Source organism: Schistocerca piceifrons, chromosome 2, assembly GCF_021461385.2.
Source record: "Schistocerca piceifrons isolate TAMUIC-IGC-003096 chromosome 2, iqSchPice1.1, whole genome shotgun sequence".
In the NCBI taxonomy this organism is placed as follows: Eukaryota; Metazoa; Arthropoda; class Insecta; order Orthoptera; family Acrididae; genus Schistocerca; species Schistocerca piceifrons.
The window spans coordinates 58,745,690-58,751,377 of record NC_060139.1 but is presented as its reverse complement, the minus strand read 5'-3'; the positions used below and the strand labels follow the sequence as shown (position 1 = coordinate 58,751,377).

The window sequence follows — 5,688 nt, the reverse complement described above, 5'->3', positions numbered from 1 at the left end:
GGCAAGTGCTCTACCAACTGAGATATCCAAGCACGACTTACGCCACATCCTTACAGCTTTAATTCCGCCAGTACCTCGTCTCCTACCTTCCTAACTTCCTGCGAACCTAGCAGAACTAGCACTCCTGGAAGAAAGGAGAGCTTCTGCGAAGTTGAGAATGTAGGAGACGAGGTACTGGCGGAATTAAAGCTATGAGGATGGGGCGTGGGTCGTGCTTGGGTAGCTCAGTTGGTAGAGCACTTGCCCGTGAAAGGCAAAGGTCCTGAGTTCGAGTCTCGGTCCGAGCCACGTAGTATTTTCTTTCCTATTGCATCAATCTTCGTCTTGCTAGTTCACATAACTTATCAAATTGAAAAATTCTTCACGTGACACATCCTCGAAATACCACTACTTCTTCTCTAAAATGGTATTTCCAGTGCCAATATTTTCTCTCTCTGTAATTCAGCTCCCATGTCTCTGTGCCATGTGTAGCAGTACTCTCAACAACGGTGTTATAGATGATTTGCTGTCTCCTTGTGGTTAGATTGCTATTTTAGATAATGGAGTTGATCTGCTTTATTGCTCTTTTCCCTTGGCCTAATTTGTTATATGTACATATAGCAGAGTACTGCTACACATGGCGCAGAGACATGGGAACTGAATTACAGAGAGAGAAAATATTGGCACTGGAAATACCCTTTTAGAGAAGAAGTAGTGGTATTTCGAGGATGTGTCACGTGAAGAATTTTTCAATTTGATAAGTTATGTGAACCAGCAAGACGAAGATTGATGCAATAGGAAAGAAAATACTACGTGGCTCGGCGATATAGTATGAATGAATGACGACCGGTGGCTCAAACGTATTTGGAGATGGGCTCCACAAGCAAGAAGGAAGAGAGGAATTCTACGTGGAACATGGAAGAAAAGTGTGTATGGAGTAATGACTGCGGGAGGCATCCAGGAAGGAGACAGGAAGTTAATAATCAGACGGAAAACGGGACGATGTAAATAATTCGTGGTATTATGAAATATGATGATGAGCACTAGACTATATATGGTGGGTGTAGCTGGTGAGGAATCAGAATAAACGTGCTATTCTAATAGCCGGTGCGGACTGCATATCTTTACACGTTCGGGGTGAACTGAGGCAGAGTGCAGCTCTGACGTCTGGATTACGCTGTCAATAACAAAAGTTATGGTCCTCGATCGTCGCAGATCAACAATAATAACACCAAACGTTTGCTGAACTGCAGATTCAAAACGAACAAACAGAACGTATGATGTTCTTTTCATTGGATTCCAGAATTTGTTAAATGGTTTTAACCTTTAACAAAAGTCTCCTCCTTAAAGGTGAGTTCATAGTGATATTTTGTTACATAAGTGATTTTGTTTATACCCAGACTGTTTTGAGGAAAATAGTCTGAATCTAAGGCAACAGGAATTCCAAGTTCGTACATCGCGTAAAGTCCCACATTTCATTCATACGTTTCATAGCCTACACACTGAGCCTCTTTCCCAGAGGAGATGGAAAGCATAATTAGAACTTTTCATTTTCCAGACTTCCTTTTCATATAATATCTAGGCAAAAGCGTGACAGAATTAAACATATCACTCTTTTGCAATCGTAGATTTTTTATTAAGAAATGATACGTCAAGGTTGAATAGTCGTGTAACCAATATTTACACATTTCAAAACCGACAATGATTTAATACATCTAATTTTATGGAATTTTTTGCTGTAGGTCAAACGACCATTTCACATATTTAACAAACTTGATGTATTTGGGTTGGATGAAAAATCTTTACAGTGATTATGTTTCTTGTATTAAGACAAAATATGTAAACAACAAGTAAAATTGCTTCGTTTATTGTTCAAAGACTTATCGAAATACGATCGTAATTATAAAGACGAGAGATATTCTTAGTCGAGGAGATTTATGAACTCATCTTTATAACATAATAAAAATAAATTTAAAAAATATAAATTGGATTTTAATTACAGTATTTTTTCGATTTTTTGTGAATACCATGAATCCCGATTGTTCCGGGTGGTTATAATTAAAATGCAGGTACACACGGAGTTCCAGTGTGAGCTGTAATTATCGTATGGCAGCGAAGATTGGCAGAAATGCTAATGCGTTATTGCGGAAATGATTTACGCTGCAAAAATAAGTTAGTTCCAGTTGTGGCCTCCAGGTGAAAATTGATGCTGTACCCTGTTTGTATGACGTCCACTTTGTCATTTGACAAGCCATAACGTGAGTAAATAGTATGGCTATTGAGAAATGATATCGTACGTTGTTAGTGAAACTGTTTTATGTGAGCGACAGCAATTACAATGAAGCGTTGAAAGAGTATCGCCAGCTGAAAGGTCTGAGGAGAGGCTCAATGTCATTTAACAGTTTAAAGAAGATGATAATGAAATTCGAAAAGACGGGTGACCTTGGTGTGGCACCTGGAAGAGGACGGCATCCTATCCCGGTGGAATTTATTGACGATTGTTGCTGTCGCTGTAACTGACCATCCAGCACGTACTCCGGGGAGTGCTAGGTTCGTGGTGTGCCACGAGAATTGTCCATCTCAAGGTCAACAGTATGGAAACTTTCCATTGTATTTTACACCGTGCCGCAACTAAAATGTTACGATACACAGCAACGTCCTGAATGCGCTCTTCGGGTTCTGGCACAGATCGAAGTTAATACATGTGGCCGGGCAACATTTTGTGAAGTGACGAGGCACACATTTTACACGATGCAGATATAGAGAACCGCCGAATTTGGGGTTAAATCGCGTGCTATGCACGAAGAGTCATTGTACCCACCATATGAGACTGTGTGGTGTGGATCCACAAAATCCTTTATTCTCGATCCGTTCTTCTTTGAAGAGAATACAACCAGAGTGCCTGTCAGGTGTGCCATGATGTATCCACGTTATCGAGATTGTAGTGTCGGTAGCTGGACCGACACCGTGATGTTGATTGCTGAAAAGGAATGCTAAACTAAAGCTGTAGCCGATAGTGCACGCACGGCAATAAGCATACGGGCGTGAAGTCTGGAACATAAAAACTTATGAATGAATAAGAAGAAAAGTATGTAGATGCTTTTTACTTAACTTTTAATAATTCCTTGGAATACATCTCTCTTGAATACTCGTAAGCTATAGGCACTGATACAAATGGCTCCTTGCTAGTTCGTAGCCAGTACTTAGCTGATGGCTATTCTGTCTCTCGGCTAATGAGAGAGAAAGGCTTCGTACAACTGGGCGATAGCTAGGTTCGCGTACAACTGGGCGGTAGCTTGGTTCTCGTACAACTGGGGCCGAGTCCACTCTCGTATCACGAGACCTGCCTTGGTGGTGGCGCTAGGTCTGCGATCACAGTGGCGACACGCGGGTCCGACATGTACTACATGGACCGCGGCCGATTTAAACTACCACCTAGCAAGTGTGGTGTCTGGCGGTGACACCACATTCCTCCCCCGCAAATCGGCGAACGGTCGTGTAATAAGGCTTCCGCCCGCCGTGGGGAGGACCACATGTTGACGTATGCGATGAGGTGGGGAGCCTAACAACAGGCGAGGCTGTGCCACCCGCACCCGGCCATCCGGTCCGAGGGGAGCTAGGAAACGCCTGCAAAACTAGTCCAGGGTGCACGTCAACATGCGGTGTATGCGCCCGTAAAGAGACAGGAGGGGCCAAAGTGTCGACCTCCATTGCGTCGGGGTAGCCGACGCGCGATGACGTCATGTGGTCCGGAGCGGGCGGGCGTTCCATGGCGGAGGACAGCTGGTCACGGGAAGCGATCGGCGGCGCGTGACCCTGGGAGGCGCTTGGCGGCTGCAACGAAGCGTCGAATGCGGTCGGCGGCGGCGGCGGCCGCTGCTGCTGCAGCTGCTGCGGCGGCGGCGGCGCGTCGCCATGGGGCAAAATGGAAGGCATCGTCGGTAACACCTGGGGATGAGGCGAGCCAGTAGATGGGTCCCCAGGGCGCTGACCGGACGGCACCGTCGCTGAAAGCAGACGGAGAGCGGCAGAACCCGAGCGACGACAGAGGCGCAGCTGATTGAGATGCCGACGCACCTCACCAGAGGCCCCCAAAACCAAATACATCGCGCGGCCGAGGCAGCGAAGAATGCGCCCTGCGAGCCAACGCCGTGAACCTCGATAGTTGCGATAAAATACAACGTCGCCTGGAGCAAAAGCAGGAGTCTGCCGCTGCGCAGGAACCTGATGCGGCGGATGCAGCAAAGACATCAAGGTGCGATGAGGACGACCGTGGAGCAACTCAGCCGGCGAGCGACCATCTCGGGGCTGAGAGCGATACGAAGACAAAAAGAGCAACAATGCGTCCTCCCGAGAATGCGACTCTTTCAATTTCAACATCTGTGACTTGAAAGTCCGGACCAATCGTTCAGCGGCACCGTTGGACTGAGGCGAAAACGGCGCGGAAGTCAGATGTTGAATACCATTGGCCTGGCAGAATGACTGAAATTCTGCGGACATGAATTGTGGGCCATTGTCGGAAACAATAGTCTGCGGAAGACCTTCAATGCAAAAGATAGCAGACAACGCTGGGATGGTGGCGGAGGACGTCGTGGAAGACATCCGGACAACAAAAGGAAAATTACTGAAGGCGTCGACCAGAACCAACCATCGAGCATTCCAGAATGGACCAGCAAAATCAATGTGCAAGCGTTGCCAAGGGGAAGTGGCTTTTGGCCACGCAAAGACTTTCCGCGGCGGTGCGGACTGTTGTTCGGCACACGCCGGGCACGAAGAACACATATTCGTAATCGCAGCATCGATTCCGAACCAAGTACAGTGCTGACGAGCAAGTTGTTTCGTTCGCACTATACCCCAATGTCCTTGGTGAAGAAGCCGTAAAACAGAGGACTGTAACGAACGTGGGACCACGACTCTGGACTGATCATTATCAGAACGCAACAACAAAACACCACGTCGAACAAAAAGTCTCTCCTTGTGAGCAAAAAATCGGCGAACCAACGGATCCTCGATCCGAGACTTTGACAAAGGCCATTGCGTAGCAACAAAACGTAAAACAGTAGCAAGGACAGGGTCAGCAGCTGTGGCTGTAGCTACACGACGAAAATCAATCGGAAACGATTCGACCACTTCATCGGTTTCCGAATCAATGAACAGGCAAGCAAGTTCGGAAGAATCGAATGCTTTATCCTCAGCAACAGGCAAACGGGACAACGCATCGGCGTTTCCGTGCTTAGCAGTGGACCGATACAAGATATCGTAGCGGTACTGCGAGAGGAAAATAGACCAGCGAATGAATTTCTGCGCTGTACGTGGAGGTACAGGCTTGGTCGGATGAAAAAGCGATGTCAAAGGTTTGTGGTCGGTGATGATGGTAAAGTGACGACCATACAAGAAATCATGGAACTTAGTAACACCAAACACGAGAGCCAAAGCTTCTTTCTCTATCTGTGAATAATTTCGTTGCGCAGACGAGAGCAATTTGGACGCAAAGGCAATAGGGCGATCATGGGAGCCAACTTTGTGCGCAAGCACAGCACCGATCCCGAAATCTGATGCATCTACCATCAACAAAAGGGGTTTCTGGGGATCGAATGGCGTAAGGCAAGTATTAGAAAGCAACGCCGATTTCAACTGGCGAAAGGCGCGTTCACATTCCGTCGTCCAGACGAACGGAACACCTTTACGGCGTAAGCGATGAAGCGGAGC

General features: G+C 46.9%; 1 non-coding gene across 1 annotated transcript; it reads left to right on the top strand.

The window, feature by feature from the left end:
* The first annotated feature begins 213 nt into the window (after positions 1-213).
* Positions 214-287, top strand: Trnas-uga. The gene has a single exon. It is a non-coding gene; the product is annotated as a tRNA-Ser (tRNA).
* The last annotated feature ends 5,401 nt before the right edge of the window (positions 288-5,688 follow it).